The following is a 24,789-nucleotide window of genomic DNA, read 5'->3' as shown; positions in this document are numbered from 1 at the left end:
ATATGATGCAAAATCAGTAGGATTTTTTTAGAATTAAAGAAATAGAAGCTCTATAAAATGATTGTGGTAATTTACCTGATCTAATTGCTTCTTTAAAAACTCTACTCAACCAAGGAGAAAGAATAGAAGAAAAAAACTTAAAGAATTCTACTGTATAGCCATCCGGACCCGGTGCTTTGCCAGAGTTCATTGAGGAAATAACACCTTTTATTTCTTCATCCGTAATAGGAATTTCTAATGTTAAACATTCTTCAGATGATAATTTCAGAAAGTTCAATTCCCTTAAAAAGTGTTGCATGGTATTGGGATCATGAGGAAATTCAGAGTGGCATAAAGAAGTATAAAATTCTTGAAAAGATCTGTTTATCTCATCATGATCAACTGTCAAGGTGTCATCATGTTTACGAATCTTAATAATTTGACGTTTAACCGAAACAGTTTTCAATTGATTAGCTAGTAATTTACCCAATTTAAAGCTATGTATATAAAGCTCACTTCTGGTTTTCATTAGTTGATTTTCAATCGAGGATGTGAATAATAAACTGTGTTCCATTTGAAGTTCAACTCTCTGTTTATAAAGCTCCTTACTAGGAGCAATGGAATATTTCTTATCAATTTCTTTAATCTTATCAACGAACAGAAGTGTTTCATCCTTAATACGGTTTTTCGAACCAACAGAATAGGAAATAATCTGTCCACGGATATATGCTTTAAAAGTATCCCATATTGTCCCGCTGGAAATTTCTTCTGTAATATTAGTTGAAAAGAAGAAATCAATCTGTTCCTTCATAAACTTAACAAAATCCAGGTCTTGAAACAGATTGGAATTAAACCGCCATTGTCTAGTACTAGGAGATGTATCCATTAACTTGATAGAAAGTTAATGGATACATGATCAGAAATGGCAATAGTGTCATAGTTACAGTCAATCACAGATGGAATTAAACGAGAGTCAATAAAAAAGTGGTCTAGAATAGGAATGATGAACATGTGAGAAGAATGTAAACTCTTTATCCTTAGGGTGTAGAAATCTCCAAATTTCTGAACTTCCAGAATCAATCATAAAAGAGTTGATAAGAGTAGCCAACTTATTTGATAAAGCCTGACTAGATATAGATCTATGGATCAAGGGATTTAAACAACAATTAAAATCACCACCCATTATCAACATATACTCATTTAAATTAGGAAAAGAAGTAAATAAATGCTTAAAAATTTGGGATAGTCCACGTTTGGAGCATAGACATTAACCATAACAACTTGTTTTATTAAAAAGTAATCCAGTAATTAACAAAAATCTGCCATTCGGATGTGAAACGATGTCATGATGAACAAATGTAATTGAGGAAACTATAAAATTTGGAACTCCTTTCACTTTGGCTTGAGAGTTCAAGTGATACTGTTAATCCTTCCAAAACCTAAAGAAACGCTGATTATCCTCTTTCCTCACATGAGTTTCTTGTGCAAAAATAATATGAGCATTCATTCTTTGGAATACTTTAAAAATCTTTTTCTGTTTAATCGGATGGTTTAAACCGTTTGTATTCCAAGAAACAAAATTAATAATCTGAGCCATATTTTCCTGGAATCACCCCTTTGGTATATAAAGAGTTAACCATAATGTAAAATTCATGAAATTGAAAGAGGAACAAAAATTCAGAAGGGAACCGGAAGTCACGACATTGCAGACATTTATGTAGTTCTAAGTCAGCCCAATTGAGAAGCTAATAGTAAAAATCCCCCCACCGTCCATCCACAAAGACCCGAGACTAAGCCAGGAAAATGCCAGAGAATAAACTAAAACTAAATCTACCCCCATTTCTCCAGAAGGCAGCTCCAAAGATATATCTTGAAAAGAGAACCACCTGAAATCCAAAAGAAAATTAAACACTGAACTATAACATTCTTCATATTGTGGTTTCTAAAATGAAAGAAAAAAGTAAGCACCAATACACGTTATTAGTCAATTACAAACATAAACAATTAAAAATGCACTTCCAAAGAAAGAAAGGAATTATGGGGAGAGGAACACGAAAAAATGACGCAGTTAAAAAAAAACAAAAGGTATTATGAAGAAAGGAAAATAAACCACCATTTTAATTACACGAAGCAAAAAAAACACAAGATATTCCTCCAGTGTAATAGAAATTCACCATCAAATCATTAATAACAATGTTAAAAATCAAATGGTTAAAAATTAGTAAAATCAAAAAAATAAATTCATCAACAAAGAAAAACTTTAATTGAAATGTGAAAAATACCTACACTACTAAACAAAAACGAAAATCTTGAACTTATAAAGGTCCACTATCATAAGATAATTATAGGCTTTAAAAAGGAAGCATATAAAAACAGAGCCAATATGCGAGAGCCATGCATTAATTAGAGCGAAGCGTCCATAGCAGTTGGGTAGTGCTCATCCAAGAAACTTTGAACAGCACTTGTGGGGTAAAAGATACGGCGTGATCCTTCCAGAGGAGAAATTCTTAAACGCGCAGGGTACAATAAAGCTGGTCTGAGACCATTTTGGTAACATTCCGACATCAGAGATTTGAAAACCAGCCGCTCCTTCATTACTTCTGGACTGAAATTCTCCACGAGATGGAAATGATAATCTGTCTTCTGGATCAATTTTCTAGATCAACAATCTTGGATTTAAAACTCTCCAGCCATTTAGACATTGAAGGCAATTTTTGTTCCAAACTCTCAATTTTCAGATCTCTCTTCCGAGCTTCATTGTTCAATTCTGCAATTTTGGTTTGTTGCTGTTTAACTTTGTCACTAAGTGATTCCAAAGAATCCTTAACTGACTTTAAGTCTTCTTTAAAACTTTGACGTTGTTTGTCAAATTTTACACTTAAAAGATTCAACAGTGTACCATAAGTTAATTCAGTTTGCTTAGGTTCACCATTTTCCTCCCGTTATCGTCGGAATCTTTCCCATTTTTACGATCTCGCCCTTTAGATCTTGTACTTACTTCTTTGCTCATTTCTTCAAATTTCTCAGTCATAGCTCAGGGATAATTCAGTGGTATAAATCTTTTAGTGTAGGTAAAAATAAATTAAATAAGGGGGATCATAGGTTAAAAAAAGTAATGGTAATAGAGCGAAGCCAAAATTAACCTCACTCCATGAGCACCTCCTGGAGAATCTGGAAATTTTCATAGTAATTTTTATTATCAGCAGTTCAACATCCATAAGACACACCCAGAAGTATTCAGAAAGCAAAATCTTTGTTGTCCAGTATAATTATACAAAAATATTGAGGGAGAATGATTGCGCTTGAGCACACAACATCCTAAAGTTATCAACTAGTCAGAATCTACACGTTACTTAAAATGGTTCTTAAGAACTTGTTTAAACAGTTAATATTTTCTGCTCAGTCTTTATTGAATGGCATATTTCTGATATTTTGACCTTTAGCCTTGATTGACCAAAAGGAATAATCAAAATCTTTATTTTCATTTTGCTGATGGCTTCACTTCATCATGGAAAAAGTCATTCAGCTTGCTTCCAGCAGAACAATCCCATCAGTCCCAGTTCCCCTCTCCTCATTTTCCTGTGGCCCTGCAACAGCTTTCAGAATGGCATGGTAAGTGACTATTTGCAAGCTGACCTCAGCAGATCCACCCATCACGTTTATTCTCGACACTATATGCTGATATTTCTTTAGCTACCTGGATGTACTTGTGTATTGCGTGATCTTTCTGGATGGCATGTAAACAAAAGCTTTTAACTTACTATTATAAAACAATACAATGTCTGATATGCCCATCAACTCCCTTTGATTCTGTAAGTAACTTGCAGTACCCAACTTGCATGCCAGTGTGTCTTTGAGAAATGGGAGAAAACGAGAACATCCACTGAAAACACACACGGTCATCAGGAGAATGTGCAGACTCAATGCACACAGTGCCTGTGATCTGGCCAAACCTGTGTCCTTGGAGTTGTGAGGCTCAAGTGTTGACTGCTATACAGCTATGTCCTTCATCAGGTGATACCACTGGACACAATTCATTTGATCATAAGACCAGCTGGGATTTTGTTAATGTGGTCAGGTTCCTTGGAAGAATAATAGCAGCATGGATTGCATACCTTTTTCCTGCCTTCTGTTCAGTTATGATAAGGAGTCAGTAAATTTGATTATAGTAACTGTGGCAGATAGTTGATTGCAAAACACATCCGTTAATTCTCTTAAACTTCTGTTAAGATTTTGTTTTAATTCCTGCAGTAGCAGTCATCCATTCGTATTTACAGAACCCCTTTCCTAATAAAATATTAAAGTTAACTATTTGGACCAAAAGACATACAAGCAGAAGTAGGCCATTCAGTCAACCTGCGAGTTAACTTTTAGGGAATCCCAAGTCCCACTGCACCTCTTATTTCTGAATTTTCTACCCATTTATTTATGGTTCAAATTTCTTAAATTGTCACTGTATTTAAAGTCAGGTAAATGGCTCCACCTTTGGTTTTTCTAATTAAGGCAGTTAAGACTAGTAATATGAAAATTAGGTTCCTGAGGTAACACACGAACTGTGCCTTGTCAAGCCATTCTTTTTTTTATTATTAAGTACAATGGTGAACAATAGCCAGATCAGAAATGCTGATCAAGTCAACTAGTTCCCAGAGAGAACTCTGATAGGCCAGTCAGATGGTTCACTGCTGCTCAGTGATAGAACACAAAAAAAAATCATGTACAATTAAACATTAAAAAATAGTAGAAATACTGGAGTCATGATGATCATGATGAAGTCTGCTGGAGAGAGTCATTTATACACATACTCCATAATTCAAAGAGATTGAAGGATAAGGTTGCAGGGTGACAAAATGTAGCAGGAGCACTTGGAGGGTATTTTAATAATCTACTGTAATTTCCATTTAAGGAGCGAGGGTTGGAAACATTTAGATTCCCCCTACATTTAGTGACTCTTCATGTTAGTTGTTAACACTTTGGAAGTGAACCTGTTTATGAACGGTTGGTTGGTTGGGATGAAATTGGAATCAGCTGTATCACTAGAGATGACGAATTCAACTTGTGACTTTTGATCCTAAAATTAAGTTCTTTGCTGGTTAGTACAAATGAGCTCACTGCGGACCTATTTCTGAATGGGTTTTAACCATTTGATGAATTGTACATAAAAAGTGCATACCAAACAGATCCATGTTAAATATTGCAATTGTTGAACTGTGCAAAGAAATTAATATATCTTGTCCCTTGATATAAATATTTAGTGACTGCATCCATTCACTTTGGATCATAGGGTGATAATTGCTAAAGGTAACTTACATTATGGCTTGAATTAGACTGAAACAGACAGACTGATTTCTAGAGACTGCAGTACAGATAGTTATGAAATAGTTTCTTTCTGTCAGTGCACTGTCAGGAGAACTTGGAGCATGTGTAATCTAATTGGAACAAGTGATTTCTTTTGTTCTTGCTTCAAGGTATGTGTGCATTTCAAAATTCTTAAAAACGTGGAAGTATTATTTGCAACAGGGTAGTGCCAATCAGCACCTCTTTGAAAGAAGCAACTTAATCAGTCAACTTTATTTTTGCTGAATTGTCAGTATTAAATCTGCTTATCATGCTTTCAGTGCTGTTTCAGTGCATGAAATAAGGGTAAAAATCATAATTTAAGGTTTAATTGCAATATTGGACTGATAATTTTGTGTAATATTCCCCTATTGTAACCATTGGTGCCACCCTTGGGATAAGTATGTGATGAATGTGACAAACATAAATGGCTTCCTCAACAGTCTGAACCAATATCCTTCCCCAAATATTTCAGAGGAAATGGGTTAATTGCTCAGGTTCTTTTATTCATTGGATGTGAATACTGCTGGTATTTTATTGTCCCTTTCCGATTGCCCATGTAACTGAGAACACAGTATTAGCTTTGATAGATTTACAATTATATTCAGGCCAGACCAGCCAGGTAAGGGTGACAAATTTCCTTCCTGATGAATAGATTTCTATGACAATCTGGTAACTTTATGGTTACTGTTATTGAACCAAGCTATGTTTTGACACTCCAGATTTATTTCATTATCTGAATTGAAACTCCCCAGCATAGGTAGGTTCTGAACTTGTGTATGACCTGAACTTGTCTTGGGATCAATGGCTAAGACTGTTGTATGTGAATCTAGTAACTTAATCACCACCCTTTGAGAATTATATTGTTGTCATTCAAATTGGCTGTCCATTGCATATGTCAGTAAATATACTTCAAAAGTGTTTCATTGTTTGTAATGTGTTTTGAGACATCATCCATTCTAATTACATATTTTTCATTTCAAAAAGAAAATTGTAATTTTTATTTTTATTGTGTATTGCATGTAAGATATTTGACTTCTTGGTTTTCATGTGCCCCTTATTTCACTGAGGTCTTATAATTTTGTCTTCTGAAGGATGGGGAAAGCAATATAGAACTAATGAGTGCATTATCTGGAAACTGTAACAATAAGGCCCAGGGGAATTCATGAATTTATTAAAAAAAAATTGTGATCAGGGACTGTGGCTCTTTCCACAGGAAGGAAATTGTATAGATACATTTTTAGGGAAAAATAGATGAGGTATAGGGTAGATATAGGGTGATGAAGTAGATGAAGATGGATGCAGTAAGTTTAAAAGGAGAACAAACTGTGTATCATGGACTGGCTTTTCTGCTTAGTCCCATCTACCTGCACCCAGACCATGGCCCTCCAAACCCCTCTATCCATGTACCTATCCAAACTTCTTAGAAGTTGCAATTGAACCCACATACACCATTTCTGCTCACGGCTCTTACCACTCTTTAAGCGAAGAAGTTCCATCTCAGATTCCCCTTAAATGTTTCACCTTTCACTCTAAACCTATGACCTCCAGATAGTCTCACCCAACCTGAGGGAGAGATAGACTGTATACGTTTGCCCTGTCTATCTGTCAGAACTTTGTATACCGCTATCAAATCTACCCTCATTCTCCTATGCTCTAGGGAATAAAAACAAAATATTCTGCAGATGCTGGAATCAAAGCAACATTCACAACAAGCTGGAGGAACTCAGCAGGTTGGGCAGCATCCGTGGAAACGATCAATCAACGTTTCGGGCCAGAACCCTTCGTCGGGTTCCTCCAGCTTGTTGTGAGTGTTGCTCTAGGGAATAAAGTCTTAACCTACTCAAATTTTAACTGGGGTCCTCAAGGCCCAACAACATCCTTGTAAATTTTCTCTGTACTCTTTCAATCTTATAGATAGGTCACCAGTACTGCACACAATATTCAAAATTTGGCCTTCACAACATCTTATTCAACTTCAACATAACACCCCAACTCCTGTACTCTATATTCTGATTTACAAAGGCCAATGCACCAAAAACTCTTTTTATGCCCCTGTCTGTTTCTGTGCTGTAATATTCTATGGCTGAGTCAGTTGGTCTGTTTCTGTACTGTAATACTCTATGGCTAAGTCGATTGGTCTGTTTCTGTACTGTAATACTCTATGGCTAAGTCAATTGGTCTGCTTCTGTGCTGTAGTACTCTATGGCTAAGTCAATTGGTCTGTTTCTGTTTTGTTTGTTTTCGGTGTCTATTATTTCTACTACATGTCAATTTCATGCATACTCAGCATTTGTAATGAAGTTTCTGTATACTCCATAAGTTCATTATTTAAACTTGAATTTATCACACAAGTTTTAAATGAAAATTTTCATGTTGACCTTTTAAAGAGAGAATTAAAATTTGAATATTTAATTTGAGAAAGTCCTGCTATTGCGTAATTACTCAGAATGGCAGTCGAAAAGTAGAAAACTTAAATCATATAGGTTTACATTTTGTGAGGTTATTTATTTATAGTTACAGCAGGTGTTATTTACATAATTCTGCAATCGAATTTACTTGATGCTCATAGCTCTGGACAGTCCTCTTCTTCATTCTTAAGCATGCATTTCTTCTGGAGGTGAGCCAAGGTCCAGAGGTTCTTTTTTTGGATGGTGGTGGGAGCATGATTAACCCCTGCATAAACCAAATTATTTACATAAGAACATAAGAAATAGGAGCAGGAGTAGGCCATCTGGTCCATTGAGCCTGCTCCGCCATTCAATAAGATCATGGCTGATCTGACCATGGACTCATCTCCACCTATCTGCCAGTTCCCCATAACCCTTAATTACCCTACTATGCAAAAATCCATTTCCGACCTTCTCTTAAATATATTTACTGAAGTAGCCTCCACTGCTTCATTGGGCAGAGAATTCCACAGATTCACCACTTTCTGGGAAAAGCAGTTCCTCCTCATCTCCATCCAAAATGTACTCCCCCGAATCTTGAGGCCATGTCCTCTAGTTCTAGTCTCATCTATCATCTTTCCTGCCTCTGTCTTATCTACCCCTTTCATAATTTTGTGTGTTTCAATAAGATCTCCTCTCGTTCTTCTGAATCCCAGTGAGTACAGTGCCAACAACTCAATCTCTCCTCATAGTCTAACCCCCTCATCTCTGGAATCAACCTGGTGAATCTCCTCTGCACCACGTCCAAAGCCAGTATATCCTTCCTCAAGTAAGGAGATCAGAACTGTACGCAGTACTCCAGGTGCACCCTCACCAATACTCTATACAGTTGCAGCATAACTTCCCTACTCTTAAATTCAATCCCTTTAGCAATGAAGACCTTCTTGATAGCCTGCTGCACCTGCAAACCAATCTTTTGTGATTCATGCGCAAACACTCCCAAGTCCTCCTGTACAGCAGCAGGCTCCAATTATTTTGTACCATTTAAATAATAATAATGCACTCTTCCATCTGCCAGACCCTTGCCCACTCACTTAACCTATCTATATCTCTCTGCAGACTCTCCATATCTTCTGCACAATTTGCCAACAGTGTACTCCATCTGCCAGACCCTTGCCCACACACTTAACCTATCTATATCTCTCTGCAGACTCTCCATATCTTCTGCACAATTTGCCAACAGTGTACTCCATCTGCTACACCCTTGCCCACTCACTTAACCTATCTATATCTCTCTGCAGACTCTCTGTATCTTCTGCACAATTTGCTTTCCCATTCACTTTAGTGTCATCAGCAAACTTAGATACACTACACTCGGTCCACTCTTCCAGATTGTTCATGTAAGTCGTGAACAGTTGTGGGCCCAGCACCAACCCCGGTGCTCACCACTGATTGCCAACCAGAGTAACACCCGTGTATCCCAACTCACTACTTTCTATTAGTTAACCAATCCTCTATCCATGCTATTACATCACCGCCACTCTATGCATCTTATCTGATGGGTAAGTCTTGGCACCTATCGAACACCTTCTGGAAATCCAAGTAAATAACATCCATCTGCTGCCCTCTATCTTCTCATATCTTGTTATATCCTCAAAGAAATTCAGTAAGTTTGTCAAACAGGACCTGCCTCTGCTGACCTGCTCCCACTAAGGACGACCATGCTGCGTCTGCCTGATGGATCCATTTCTTTCCAGATGCCTCACTTTTTCCACTTTAATGATAGCCTCAAGCATTTTCCCAACTACAGATATTAAACTAACTGGCCTATAGTTAAACACACAAAATGCTGGTGAACGCAGCAGGCCAGGCAGCATCTATAGGTAGAGGTACAGTCCACGTTTCGGGCCGAAACCCTTTGTCAGGACTAACTGAAAGAAGAAATAGTAAGAGATTGGGAGGGGGAGGGGGAGATCCAAAATGATAGGATCTGCTGACGGGACATCAACCGTCTTGACTTCACCACACCGTGTTCCAGTTCCAACCTCACTCCTTCCGAACGCTCTGCTCTCCATTCCCTCCACACCAATCCTAACCTTACTATAAAACTCGCCGATAAGGGGGGTGCTGTTGTAGTCCGGCGTGCTGACCTCTACCTTGCCAAGGCACAGTGACAACTCGCTGATACCTCCTCTTATGTACCCCTCGCTCATGACCCCACTAAGGAGCACCAAGCCATTGTCTCCCACTCCATCACCAACCTTATCAGCTCTGGGGATCTCCCATCCACTGCCACCAACCTCATAGTTCCCACACCTCGCACTTTCTGTTTCTGCCTCCTACCCAAGATCCACAAACCTGCCTGTCCAGGTAGACCTATTGTCTCAGTTTGCTCCTGTCCTACCGAACTCGTTTCTGCATACCTCGACATGGTTTTATCCCCACCTTGTTCAATCCCTTTCCACCTATGTTCGTGATACTTCTCACGCTCTGAATCTTTTCATTCTGAACTCCATTAAGTATAGGCCCAGAACATTAAACACTCCTCTTATGTTAAGTCTTCCATTCCTGGATCATTCTTTTGAACCTCCTCTGGTCCCTCTCCAGGGCTAATACATATGGAGACATGGCCCGAAGTTGCTCAATATATCAAATGCAGCCTGAGTAATGCCGGAAAGCTTCAGCAGCATATCCTCGCTCTATATTCTCGTTCTCTCAGAATGAATGCTAACATTACATTTACCTTCTTTACTACCTAGCCAACCTGCAACTTAATGTTAAGGATTTCAAAGTCCCTTTTTGAATTTTAAATTTTTGAATTTACTCAGTTTAGAAAATATTATACACCTTTATTCTTCCTACAGACTGCATAAGCACACGCTTCCCTGTGCTGTAATCCAGATGCCAATTCTTTTCCCACTCTCAACCTGTTCAAGTCTCTCTGCAGACTCCCTGCTTCTGTGACACTGCAGTCCTGGTATTAACTGCAGATTCAGCTACAATTCCTGTGTGATTAGAACAACTAATTACATTTGTTTTATGAATAATTCATATTGCTACAAAATAGGACCCATCTATTGCAAACTTGACTTGTTTCTTGCACGTGTTATTTTCCCGTGTATTAATTTCTATTTACTTTTAAATACTTGAAATTAAAATCAACCTTTTTATAGAGACCAAGCAATGAATCAACATCGATCCATTTAGACTTAGATGGAATTTTAACAGTGTTCCTTTTGTCAAGCTTATAACATAAATATCAATTTTGTTTGTACAAATCAAATTGCATCATGTCTCCCAGGTTTACATACTGTACCTGATTTCAACAGCAATAAGAACTCTAATTTTCCTCATTCTATTGCATCTCAAGCAACCAGAGGAGATTGAAGAAATCTTAGAATGTGATAGTTGGGCAGGAAGGAAGTGGCCTTCATGCATACTTCTTACAAGAATGGAAGTTCTTTGTTAAGTAAAAGATATTACTCCAAATTCAGGTAAATATCTGAATGGAATGATCAGTCTAATTGAAGTGGTGTTTTTTAAGCAATATTTATGGTGCAAAGAGATAAGAACTTGAGAGTTTTATCCCTGAATAGAATGTTAGGACTAGTTGTAATCCTCTATGATGTCTTACATGAAACTTTGAAACCACTAAATTGCAGGAAGCTGTTTTTAATGTAAAGCCCTCTTACGAATGTTTTCACTTAATTTGCCTGTAATTATTCTAGTATTTCTTATTGCAATGTTTGAAAGATCTAGGCATATGCAAATTCAGGGGTAATATTTATCCAGATTTGCAGTGTTAGAAAAAAGGGGCAAATGTTTTATTCATTTAAGAAATATCAGAAAATTATGAATTATGTAATTGGTCTCTACAGAACATGAGGCAAATTTCCATTTTCCATTTTTAGCCACGGGCACCGACATGGGCCTCAGCTAAGCTTGCCTTTTTGTCATCTACAATGGACAGTCTATGTAACAGGTGCACACTGGTATTACAGTACGCCCCTAACTCTTTCTGCTATATTGATGACTGCATGGTGCTGCTTCCTGCACCCATGCAGAGCTCATCAATTTCACCAACTTTGCCTCCAGCTTCCACCCTGACCTCAAATTTACTTGGTCCATTTTTGATCTCTGGATCCCTCCTCCCTCTCTCCTCCCCGCTCCCCACTCCTCCCTCCCTCCCACTCTCCCTCTCACCCCACTCTCCCTCCCTCTCTCCCTCCCTCTCTCCCTCCCTCTCTCCCTCCCTCTCTCCCTCCCTCTCTCCCTCCCTCTCTCCCTCCCTCTCTCCCTTTCTCCCTCTCTCTCTCCCTCTCTCCCTCTCTCCCTCTCTCCCTCTCTCCCTCTCTCCCTCTCTCTCCCTCTCTCTCCCTCTCTCTCCCTCTCTCTCCCTCTCTCTCCCTCTCTCTCCCCCTCTCTCCCCCTCTCTCCCCCTCTCTCCCCCTCTCTCCCCCTCTCTCCCCCTCTCTCCCCCTCTCTCCCCCTCTCTCCCCCTCTCTCCCCCTCTCTCCCCCTCTCTCCCCCTCTCTCCCCCTCTCTCCCCCTCTCTCCCCCTCCCTCTCTCTCTCTCACCCCACTGTCTCTCTCACCCCACTGTCTCTTTCCCCCCACCCTCTCTCCTTCCCCCTCTCTCTTCCCTCGGGAGACAGACTATCTGCTGATGTCTTTTATACACCTGCTGACTCTCACAGTTATCTTGACTGTAGCTGTTCCTGCCCTGTCACTTATGAAGATGCTATTCCCTTTTCTCAGTCCCTCTATTTCTGCCACATCTGTTGTCAGGATGAGGCTTTCCATTCTAGAACATTTGAGTTGTCCTTTTTCAAAGAACAGGATTTCCATTCCACAACCACCACCAATACTGCCCTCACGCACATCTCCATTTTCACACATCTGCCCTCATCCCATCTTCCTACCTCCATTACAGGGCAAGTGTTCCCCTTCTCCTTGCCTACCTCCCCATGACCCTCTATATGTAGCCTGTCATTCTTCCTAACTTCTAACATCTACAATGGGATCCTACCCTAAACAAATCTTTCCCTCTCACCCATTCTCAGTTTTATGTAGTGATTGCTCTCTACTTGACTCCCTTGTCTACCCGTTTCTTCTAACTAAACTACCCCATGATATTTACTCCCTGCAAGTGAGACAAGTGCTGCACATGCCCCTACACCACCTCCCTCATCATCATTCAGGGCCACAAACAGTCCTTCCAGGGGAGGTGAGCACTGCGATTTTTGTGGGGGTCATCTCCTGTATTCGGTACTCCTGGAGGGGCCTCCTCTATATCAGTGAGACCCAATGTAGATTGGGAGAATGCTTTGCTGAGCATCTTTACTCCGTCTACCACAAAAGCTGGGATTTTCAGGTAGCCACGCACTTCAGCTCAAGTTCCCATTCCCATTGGAATATGTTGGTCCATGGCCACCTGTACTGTCACTCGGTTTGATGGAGCAATACCTTATTCAGTCTGGGTAGCCTCCGACTTGATGGCATAAACATGAATTTCTGGTAATTTCTCCCCCCTCCCTCCTCCTCTCTTTTTCTTCACTTCTCATCTGCCCATCTCTGATGCTCATTCTTCTTCCCTTCTTCATGGTCCATTATCCTCTCCTATAAGATTCCTTGTTCTTCTGCCCTTTACCACTTCCACCTATTATCTCCCAGCTTCTTACTTCCTCCCCCACACCCACCCATCCACCTTCCTCCCTCATCCGGTTTCCCCTAACACCTGCCAGCTTGTACTCCTTCCCCTTCTCCACCTCAATCTGCCTTCTTCCTTTCCAGTCCTGATGAAGAGTCTCAGCCTGAAACGTTGTCTGGTTATTCCCTTTCATAAACGCTGCCTTACCTGCTGAGTTCCTCCAGCATTTTGTATGTGTTCCTTCCATTTAAAAATTTTTGCTAGTTTATATTGACTGAGTGGATGCTTGATCAATATCTATCGTGAAATATAGAAATAGGTTTGGAAAATAAGTCCCTGATTAATTTGTATGGTCAGATTCAGCCCATGTTAATGAGAAAAACTTCGAAGTAGGTTTATTATCAAAGTACATATCTGTCACAATATACTTCCCTGAGATTTATTTTCTTGCAGGCATTCCCAGTAAATACAAAGAAACAGAATAAAATCAATGAAAAAGCGCATACAACAAAGATGGAAAAACAACCAGTGTAGAAAAGACAACAAACTTCAAATACAGTACAAAAAGAAAAAAAATAATAACTAAGTAATAAATCTTGAGAATAGAGTTGTAGGGTCATTGAAAGTGAGTCCACAGATTGCGGAATCAGTTCAGTGTTTTGCGGTGAGTGATGCTGAGTAAAGTTATCGTGAGTGGTTCAAGAGCCTGGTGGTTGAGGGGTACTAACCATTCCTGAACCTGGTGGTGTGGGACCCGAGGCCCCTATACCTCCTTCCTGATGGCAGCAGCAAGAAGAGAACATGGGCTGGATAGTGAGGGTGCTCGATAATAGGTACTGCTTTTCTGCGATAGCACTCCTTGTAGATGTGCTCAGTGGAGGGGATGGCTTTACCTGTGATGGATTGGGCTATATCCAATACAATCTGTAGGCTTTTCCATTCAAGTACATTGTTGTTTCCATACCAGTCCCTGATGTAACCAGTCAGCATGCTTTGCATTGTACATCTATAGCAGCTTGTCAGAGTTGTAGATCTTCCTGAACTTCTGAGAAAGTAGAGGCACTGCTATGCCGCCTTTGTAAAAGCAGTTATGTGCTCCATCCTGGACAAATCCTCCGAAATGATGCACAGAGTCTTGTCATCTTCAGAAGTTTTCGGATGACTCTGCCATAGTTGGATGCATCAGCAAGGGAGATGAGGCTGAGTACAGGGCTACGGTAGGAAACTTTGTCACATTGTGTGAGCAGAATTATCTGCAGCTTAATGTGAAAACGACGAAGGAGCTGGTGGTAGACCTAAGGAGAGCTAAGGTACCGGTGACCCCTGTTTCCATCCAAGGGGTCAGTGTGGACATGGTGGAGGATTACAAATACCTGGGGAACGAATTGACAATAAACTGGACTGGTCAAAGAACACTGAGGCTGTCTACAAGAAGGGTCAGAGCCGTCTCTATTTCCTGAGGAGACTGAGGTCCTTTAACATCTGCCGGATGATGCTGAGGATGTTCTACGAGTCTGTGGTGGCCAGTGCTATCATGTTTGCTATTGTGTGCTGGAGCAGCAGGCTGAGGGTAGCAGACACCAACAGAATCGACAAACTCATTCGTAAGGCCAGTGATGGTGTGGGGATGGAACTGGACTCTCTCACGGTCGTGTCTGAAAAGAGGATGCTGTCCAAGTTGCATGCCATCTTGGACAATGTCTCCCATCTATTACATAATGTACTGGGTGGGCACAGGAGTACATTCAGCCAGAGACTCATTCCACCGAGATGCAGCACAGAGTGTCATAGGAAGTCATTCCTGCCTGTGGCCATCAAACTGTACAACTCCTCCCTTGGAGGGTCAGACACCCTGAGCCGATAGGCTGGTCCTAGACTTATTTCATAATTTACTGGCATAATTTACATATTACTATTTAACTATTTATGGTTCTATTACTACTTATTATTTATGGTACAACTGTAACGAAAACCAATTTCCCCCGGAATCAATAAACTATGACTATGACTTTGACCAAGAAATTTAAAGGTTGCTGACCCTCTCCACCTCTGATCCCCTGATGAGTGGCTCATGGACCTCCAGTTTCCTCCTCCTATAATCAATAATCACCTCTTTGGTTTTGCAGGATTTGAATGATAGGTTGTTGTTGTGGTACCTTTCAGCCAGGTTTCCACTTTCCTTTCTGTGCTAAATCCTCATCAGCTTTGATTTGGCCATGAATAGTGCTGTCATCAGCAAACCTAAATATGGTATTGGACCTGTACTTCACCTTGCAGTCATAAGTAAAAGCAAGTCGAGCAGGCAGCTCAGGCTCACAGCCTTGTGCTGCTGATGATTGTGGAGGAAATATTGACAATCCAGACTAACTGGAGTCTGCAAGTGAGGAAATCAAGGATCCAGTTGCACAAGAAGGTATTGAAGCCTAGGTCTTTCAACTTGTTGATTAGTTTTGAGGGGATGTTGATGTTATATATAGAGCTGTAGTCAATGAAGAGCATCCCGATGTATGCATCTTCATTGTCCAGATATTGCAGGGTTAAATGAAGATCCAGTGATCTGCTGCAGATCTGTCGATTGCAGGCAAATTGGAAGGAATCTATGTTTCGGGCTGGGGTTGATGTGCTTCATCACCAACTTCTCGAAGCACTGCATCACCATGGATCTCAGTGCTACTAGACTAGTTCTTCTGAGGCATCAGTATAATTGAAGCCTACTTTAAACTACAAGAGAAATACAATGAGTTTTGCTGGTTTGTAAAAGGATCATAAAGCACGGAGTTAAAAGAATATTGCTGAGTTCGACTTTGTACTAAAGTACAACACTGTACTATAGAATCACAACAACAGATCAGAATACTGAGGGAAAAAATAGGATGAAACTAAAATTTTTGACCTTTGGGAAAATGCACAGAATGAGAAACTATGTTACAAGAGTAGAGCAAGAATGTAAATTGTCAGAGTGGCAAAAGGAAATTTTCTGATGTCAGCAAGTTCTGCACAAAATGTAAAGATTAGAATAGACTTCCAACCACAGGAGAATTCTCTCAAATTAGGATTCTGTAATGGGCTTCTGGAAGTCATTTTGTAGGACTGAACTAAAATTGCTGTGAAACAGATTTTCCAAACATAAATTTGGTGTGGCAACACATCAATTCCAACTTCTAAATATAATGATTCTGCTGCTCTAAATGAATAGAATCAACATGTTTAACATCTCAGCTGGCCTGAAATGAAATTATTGATCCAGTTTTTAAAAGGACAAAACAATTTAATGTAACCAGTGAAACAGGGTTTTCAGGCTTCGACAACCACAGCTTGCTTATCATAGAACAAGAAGTATTAAAAAGTATTAAAATGAAGACCAAATTATTATATTCTGATGTAAGTTGCTTGAGTTGAAGAAACTCATTAACAAGTATGAAAGTAGTAGGATTTCTGAAAGCAAGTCCCAGACACTTGGCATTGTACATTCTTGATTTTATTAAACCTGCTAGTAAAAAAAATTACCTTGACTGGAATCTACAACAATGAGTGATTTCTGATCATATGGGACATCATGAGTTTAGGACAAGAGCATCTTTTCCCATTATGCATAATGATTTGGAATACTAAAATAATTTTCCTATTTATGCTCAAAATTACCGTATAAGAAATTATATAGTGCATAAAGCATCTACTAAAATGCCATTTTGTCAGGGATCCAAGACTATTGGTTCTGTTACCACTGAAGGAGCATTTTATTCTATGCACCTGGTTCTCTTGTGTGTGGATTTTCAAATAAAGTTACATGTTTTTTTATATATTAGAATGCATTCTGAATGGATCATGGAAGCATGAATTGATCAGCCTGCATTTATAACAAAAGGAGTCAGCTATTCAGCCTATCAGGTCTGCACTGGTTGGAACAGCTATCTAACTTAATCTTACTATTCAGCACTAACTCATTGGCCCTGCAGATTGCTGTCCTTTATGACTGTTCCAAGAAATGTCAGATAGAATTAGGAAGATGGGGGTGCCTCCTTCATCTTTTCAAGCAATGAGTTCCACACCACTGCAACCTTCCAACTATGATACAGTATTTTCTCATTTCCTCAAAACTTCCTACAAATAGTTCAAACATGTACCCTTTTTTTAACCTTCTGCCATGAAAATGAGTTCCTTTCCCTTTTTAAGCATCTCATAATTTTATTCAATTCAATTACATCTTTCCTCATATTTTTCAAATCCAAAGAAAATAGCTCTAGTTTATCCAATTCTTTAATCATATGTAAATTTTGCCAGTCCCAGCAACATCCTTACTCAACCTTCTGGGGCAATCCCATCTTCTGCATCCCAGAGTGCTTAAGGAAGTAGCCCAAGAAATAGTGGATGCATTAGTGATAATTTTTCAAAACTCGTTAGATTCTGGACTAGTTCCTAAGGATTGGAGGGTGGCTAATGTAACCCCACTTTTTAAAAAAGGAAGGAGAGAGAAACCGGGGAATTATAGACCGGTTAGCCTAACATCGGTGGTGGGGAAACTGCTGGAGTCAGTTATCAAAGATGTGATAACAGCACATTTGGAAAGTGGTGAAATCATCGGACAAAGTCAGCATGGATTTGTGAAAGGAAAATCATGTCTGACGAATCTCATAGAATTTTTTGAGGATGTAACTAGTAGAGTGGATAGGGGAGAACCAGTGGATGTGGTATATTTGGATTTTCAAAAGGCTTTTGACAAGGTCCCACACAGGAGATGAGTGTGCAAATTTAAAGCACACGGTATTGGGGGTAAGGTATTGATGTGGATAGAGAATTGGTTGGCAGACAGGAAGCAAAGAGTGGGAATAAACAGGACCTTTTCAGAATGGCAGGCAGTGACTAGTGGGGTACCACAAGGCTCAGTGCTGGGACCCCAGTTGTTTACAATATATATTAATGATTTGGATGAGGGAATTAAATGCAGCATCTCCAAGTTTGCGGATGACACGAAGCTGGGGGGCAGTGTTAGCTGTGAGGAGGATGCTAAGAGGATGCAGGGTGACTTGGATAGGTTGGGTGAGTGGGCAAATTCATGGCAGATGCAATTTAATGTGGATAAATGTGAAGTTATCCACTTTGGTGGCAAAAATAGGAAAACAGATTATTATCTGAATGGTGGCCGATTAGGAAAAGGGGAGGTGCAACAAGACCTGGGTGTCATTATACACCAGTCATTGAAAGTGGGCATGCAGGTACAGCAGGCGGTGAAAAAGGCGAATGGTATGCTGGCATTTATAGCGAGAGGATTCGAGTACAGGAGCAGGAAGGTACTACTGCAGTTGTACAAGGCCTTGGTGAGACCACACCTGGAGTATTGTGTGCAGTTTTGGTCCCCTAATCTGAGGAAAGACATCCTTGCCATAGAGGGAGTACAAAGAAGGTTCACCAGATTGATTCCTGGGATGGCAGGACTTTCATATGAAGAAAGACTAGATGAACTAGGCTTGTACTCGTTGGAATTTAGAAGATTGGGGGGGGATCTGATTCAAATGTATAAAATCCTAAAGGGATTGGACAGGCTAGATGCAGGAAGATTGTTCCCGACGTTGGGGAAGTCCAGAACGAGGGGTCACAGTTTGAGGATAAGGGGGAAGCCTTTTAGGACTGAGATTAGGAAAAACTTCTTCACATAGAGGGTGGTGAATCTGTGGAATTCTCTGCCACAGGAAACAGTTGAGGCCAGTTCATTGGCTATATTTAAGAGGGAGTTAGATATGGCCCTTGTGGCTATGGGGTTCAGGGGGTATGGAGGGAAGGCTGGTGCAGGGTTCTGAGTTGGATGATCAGCCATGATCATAATAAATGGCGGTGCAGGCTTGAAGGGCCGAATGGCCTACTCCTGCACCTATTTTCTATGTTTCTATGTTTCTGTTTCTTTGTGATGTAACAGTAGAGCTGTATATAATACTAAAACTATGCCCCCAACTTAGTGTTGTATATGGTTTTTGCCTTCCTATTTTTGTATTCTACTCATTAGCTTCTGTAGGAAAGCTTCTGTGAATGCCAAGTATAAGTGAATATCAACCAGCCTTAACTGACTCCACATTACTGCAAAGAAACATTGCATAACACCTCAAACACAACCCATCATAATGACTGCACAGAAACTGACATACTTACAGAAGTAGGAAGGCAGATTCAAAGCCTTGACATCATGGTAGGAAGCCCACCTATTAATGCACTCAGGTGAAGCAGCATTGGAAGGACTGCCAAATGACAGCAAACTGCTGGAGGAGCTCAGCAGGTCAGGCAGCATTTGTAGAAAGGAATAAACAGTCAACATTTTCAGGCTGAGACCCTTCATTAGGACTGGAAAGGAAGGAGGAAGAAAGTACAGCAGTACCAGGAGTGAGAAGCTACTGCAGAAATAGTGTTTATTAAACTTGGTCATCTAGTCATTGGTAGAGAGAGTCGCAGATCCCACCTGACAACACGTGCAGTGCTGTGTTCTCTCACTTGGTACTGCTCCAATGCGCACACATCTTCAACGTCATACATATCATTAGCAGCCATTTTCATTCATGCACTTGGTTGAGCATATGCTCGCTAAATGTTCTCTCCTCCCTTTTGCAGAAAGTTTGCTTACAATGAATGCCTGCAAAGCAAACCTTGGTAGGGGACAGGGGAATCTTTCTGGTTCTCACAGCTCACTCTTCATGATATGGGTGCTTTTGCCAGTTACCACTGAGGAAACAAAGCATGGTGGTGACTGGATGCTCATAACTGATCAGTCCTGTCCCTTAAGCCACTTACTCTTCTTCAAAATCTTTCGCCAAACATTTCCCATGGTCTGCTTTCCCCCTGTTGTCCGCTTTTACCATGGCTACACACCTTTGCCTTCCTCACCAGGTTTTCAGGACATCCCATCTGTACAAGACTTTTCTGTACTGGAAAGGGTATTTTGTGTGTACCATTCCACAAAGGACAAAGACACATACTTTGTCCTGCTCAAAAGAACCCTGCTCTCAGCCTCCCCACCCATCATGTTTCTGTGCTGCAGTGGGACCTTCAGTTACTGCCATTTAAGCTTCCTTACTGCGATCATTCCCAGAGCCTTCAGGTTGTGATGGCAGTTTTCTGGTACATCCTCCAGCAGATTGCAAAATTATTAGATACCGTGATCAGGAGAGAAAGTATGAGCTCCGTGGAGCGGGAGGAATTCCAACATGGATACTCCAATCAATATCCTGAAAGAAGCCTCTTAGCTTGTTAGATTGGATTCCATCACCCTTGGTAAGATGGAGTATCCTACTAGGTTGGTCTATTACTCCCCATACAGGCAGTTACATGCAACAGTCATGGATGGAGTATTGCATAGAAGAAATGAGTCAAGCAAAGAAATTGGAAATGGGCTTACACGGATAAGTAACTTCCGCCACCTCCAACGGGATCCCACCACTAAGCACATCTTTCCCTCCCCCGCATCTCTGCATTCTGCAGGGATCACTCCCTACACAACTCCCTTGTCCATTCGTCCCCCCCATCCCTCCCCACTGATCTCCCTCCTGGCACTTATCCGTGTAAGCGGAACAAGTGCTACACATGCCCTTACACTTCCTCCCTTACCACCATTCAGGGCCCCAAACAGTCCTTCCAGGTGAGGCAACACTTCACCTGTGAATCGGCTGGGGTGATATACTGCGTCCGGTGCTCCCGATGTGGCCTTCTATGTATTGGCGAGACCCGACGCAGACTGGGAGACCGCTTTGCTGAACACCTACGCTCAGTCCGCCAGAGAAAGCAGGATCTCCCAGTGGCCACACATTTTAATTCCACATCCCATTCCCATTCTGACATGTTTATCCACGGCCTCCTCTACTGTAAAGATGAAGCCACACTCAGGTTGGAGGAACAACCCCTTATATTCCGTCTGGGTAGCCTCCAACCTGATGGCATGAACATCGACTTCTCTAACTTCCGCTAATGCCCCACCTCCCCCTCGTACCCCATCTGTTACTTATTTTTATACACACATTCTCTCTCTCACTCTCCTTTTTCTCCCTCTGTCCCTCTGAATATACCCCTTGCCCATCCTCTGGGTCCCCCCCCCCCCCGCTTGTCTTTCTTCCCGGACCTCCTGTCCCATGATCCTCTCGTATCCCTTTTGCCTATCACCTGTCCAGCTCTTGGCTCCATCCCTCCCCCTCCTGTCTTCTCCTATCATTTTGGATCTCCCCCTCCAACTTTCAAATCCCTTACTCACTCTTCCTTCAGTTAGTCCTGACGAAGGGTCTCGGCCTGAAACGTCGACTGCACCTCTTCCTAGAGATGCTGCTTGGCCTGCTGCGTTCACCAGCAACTTTTATTTAAGAAGGTTGTAAATCTAGTCAGTTCCATCTTGGGCACTAGCCTACAAAGTACCCAGGACATCTTCAGGGAGCTGTGTCTCAGAAAAGCAGATTCCATTATTAAGGACCTTCAGCACCCAGGGCATTCCCTGTTGCCATCAGGTAGGAGGTACAGAAGCCTGAAAGCACACATTCAGCGAATCAGGAACAGCTTCTTCCGCTAAATTCCTAAATGGACATTGAAGGTTTGGACACTACCTCACTTTTTTTAATATACGGTGTTTCTGTTTTTGCACATTTAAAAAAATATATTCAATACACGTAATGGATTTACTTGTTTATTTATTATTATGTTTTATTTTATATTTTTTTTTCTCTCTCTGCTAGGTTATGTATTGTATTGAACTGCTGCTGCTAAGTTAACAAATTTCAAGTCACATGCCGGTGATAGTAAACCTGATTCTGATTCTGAAGTTTGAACTGTGACTGGTGTCTTTCCTGCAGAACATGGGTTCAGTGCCATGAAAAATTAAAATGAAGAACCCAGCTTTCAGCAGTGAGCTCCAATATTTATGTGCACTTTTAAAATGGGTTGACTGGAGTGAGCCCTTTTTCTGTTACTGTTTGTTAAAGTTGAAATATCTGTAAATACTGTATACTTATACTTTAAGTTATGCCAGTGCAAGTTTTGTTATTTCCCAGTGAACAGTAACTTTGCATGGGGCAGTATTTATACAGCATTCACCATAATTTCCAGTCCCTCAATGGAACATTCCAACTTTCCTGTTTGGTTGAACTCGAATTATACCGACCTTAGATGTGTGTTGCTTATTGAATATGGCTGTCTCACTGTTACCCATGCACAAGGGCGAGTACTCAGGATGTGCGCAGCACAACTGGCAGGTGCGTTTACAGACGCTTTTAGTCTCTCCCTCTCCCAGTGTAGAGTGCTGTCCTGCTTCAAATTATCCACCATTGTCCCTGTACCAAAAATGAGCCAAGGTAACATGCCTGAATGACTGGCGTCCTGTTGCTCTCTCCTCAATAATAAGCAAATGCTTTGAGAGGCTGGTCAAGGATTACATCTGCAGCTTTCTTCCACCCAAATTGGACCCCTTACAATTCGCCTGCTGACACAATCAATCGACAGACAATGCAATAGCCACTGCTCTACATACCGTCCTTACACATCTGGAGGAGAAGGATGCTTATGTGAGAATGCTGTTCTTGGACTACAGTTCAGCATTCAACGCCATAGTTCTATCTAGGCTTAACAAGAAGACCTCAACCTTGACCCTGCCTTATGCAGCTGGATCCTGGACTTCCTGTCAGATCGCCAGCAGGTTGTAAGAGTGGGCTCCCTCATCTCCACCCTCTGACTCTCACTACAGGAGCCCCTCAGGGATGTGTACTAAGTCCCCTCCTTTACTCCCTGTTTACCCATGACTGTGTCATCACACACAGCTCCAATCTGCTAATTAAATTTGCTGACGACACTACATTGATTGGCCTAATCTCAAACAATAACGAGGTGGCCTACGGGGAAGAAGTCAACACTCTCACACAGTAGTGTCAAGAAAATAAACTCTCCCTCAATGTCGCAAAATCAAAGGAGCTGGTTGTGGATTACAGGAGGAAAGGAGATGGGCTAACCCCTATTGACATGAATGGATCTGGGGTTGAGATGGTAAACAGCTTTAAGTTCCTTGGCACCCACATCACCAAGTACCTCACGTGGTCTGTACACACCAGCTGTGTGGTGGAAAAAGGCACAACAGCGCCTCTTTCACCTCAGATAGTTGAGGAAGTTTGATATGAGCTGCCAAATCCTCAGAACTTTCTACAGGGACACAAATGAGAGCATACTGACTGGCTGCATTACTGCCTGATATGGGAACTGTACCTCCCTTAATCGCAGGATTCTGCAGAGAGTGGTGCGGACAACCCAGAGCATCTGTAGCTGTGAGTTAATCATTCTGATGGCCTGGTGGAAGATGCTGTCCCAGAGCCTGTTAGTCCTGGCTTTTATGCTGCGGTACCGTTTCCTGGATGGTAGCAGCTGGAATAGATTGTGGTTGGGATGACTCAGGTCCCCAAAGATCCTTCGGGCCCTTTTTATGCATCTGTCACTGTAAATGTCCTGGATAGTGAGGAGTTCACATCTACAGATTCGCTGGGCTGTCCGCACCACTCCCTGCAGAGTCCTGCAATTGAGGGAAGTACAGTTCCCATACCAGGCAGTGATGCAACCAGTCAGGATGTTCTCAATTGTGCCCCTGTAGAAAGTTCTTAAGATTTGGGTCTTCATGCCGAACTTCTTCAATGGTCTGAGGTGAAAGAGGTGCTGTTATATAACCATATAACAATTACAGCACGGAAACAAGCCATCTCGGCCCTTCTGGTCTGTGCCGAACTCTTACTCTCACCTAGTCCCACCAACCCGCACTCAGCCCATAACCCTCCATTCCTTTCCTGTCCATCTATCTACCCAATTTAACCTTAAACGACAACATCGTACTTGCCTTCACCACTTCTGCTGGAAGCTCATTCCACACAGCTACCACTCTCTAAGTAAAGAAGTTCCCCCTCATGTTACCCCTAAACTTTTGTCCTTTAACTCTCAACTCATGTCCTCTTGTTTGAATCTTCCCCACTTTCAATGGAAAAAGCCTATCCACGTCAACTCTATCAATCCCCCTCATAATTTTAAACACCTCTATCAAATTCCCCCTCAACCTTCTACGCTCCAAAGAATAAAGACCTAATTTGTTCAACCTTTCTCTGTAACTTAGGAGATGAAACCCAGGTAACATTTTAGTAAATCTCCTCTGTACTCTCTCAATTTTATTGACATATTTCCTATAATTTGGTGACCAGAACTGTACACAATACTCCAAATTTGGCCTCACCAATGCCTTATGCAATTTCAACATTACATCCCAACTCCTATATTCAATGTTCTGATTAATAAAGGCCAGCATACCAAAAGCTTTCTTCACCACCCTATCCACATGAGATTCCACCTTCAGGGAACTATGCACTATTATTCTTAGATCCTTCTGTTCTACAGCATTCTTCAATGCCCTACCATTTACCATGTATGTCCTATTTTGATTAGTCCTACCAA

The 24,789-nt window shown here is 41.2% G+C and overlaps 1 protein-coding gene across 3 annotated transcripts in view; it reads left to right on the top strand.

The window, feature by feature from the left end:
• Positions 1-24,789, top strand: part of st3gal2 (ST3 beta-galactoside alpha-2,3-sialyltransferase 2) — a 307,587-nt gene that overhangs the window by 19,826 nt on the left and 262,972 nt on the right. Inside the window, exon 2 of one of the 3 annotated variants that reach the window (XM_072279279.1) lies at positions 3,498-3,591. The exons of the other annotated variants lie outside the window; for them this stretch is intronic. The gene's annotated coding sequence lies outside the window, so the exon portion shown is untranslated. The remainder of the gene's footprint in view (positions 1-3,497; positions 3,592-24,789) is intronic. 3 annotated transcript variants of the gene reach the window in all.

Source organism: Mobula birostris, chromosome 15 (assembly GCF_030028105.1).
Source record: "Mobula birostris isolate sMobBir1 chromosome 15, sMobBir1.hap1, whole genome shotgun sequence".
Classification (NCBI taxonomy): Eukaryota; Metazoa; Chordata; class Chondrichthyes; order Myliobatiformes; family Myliobatidae; genus Mobula; species Mobula birostris.
This window is presented reverse-complemented; position numbering and strand designations above follow the sequence as displayed.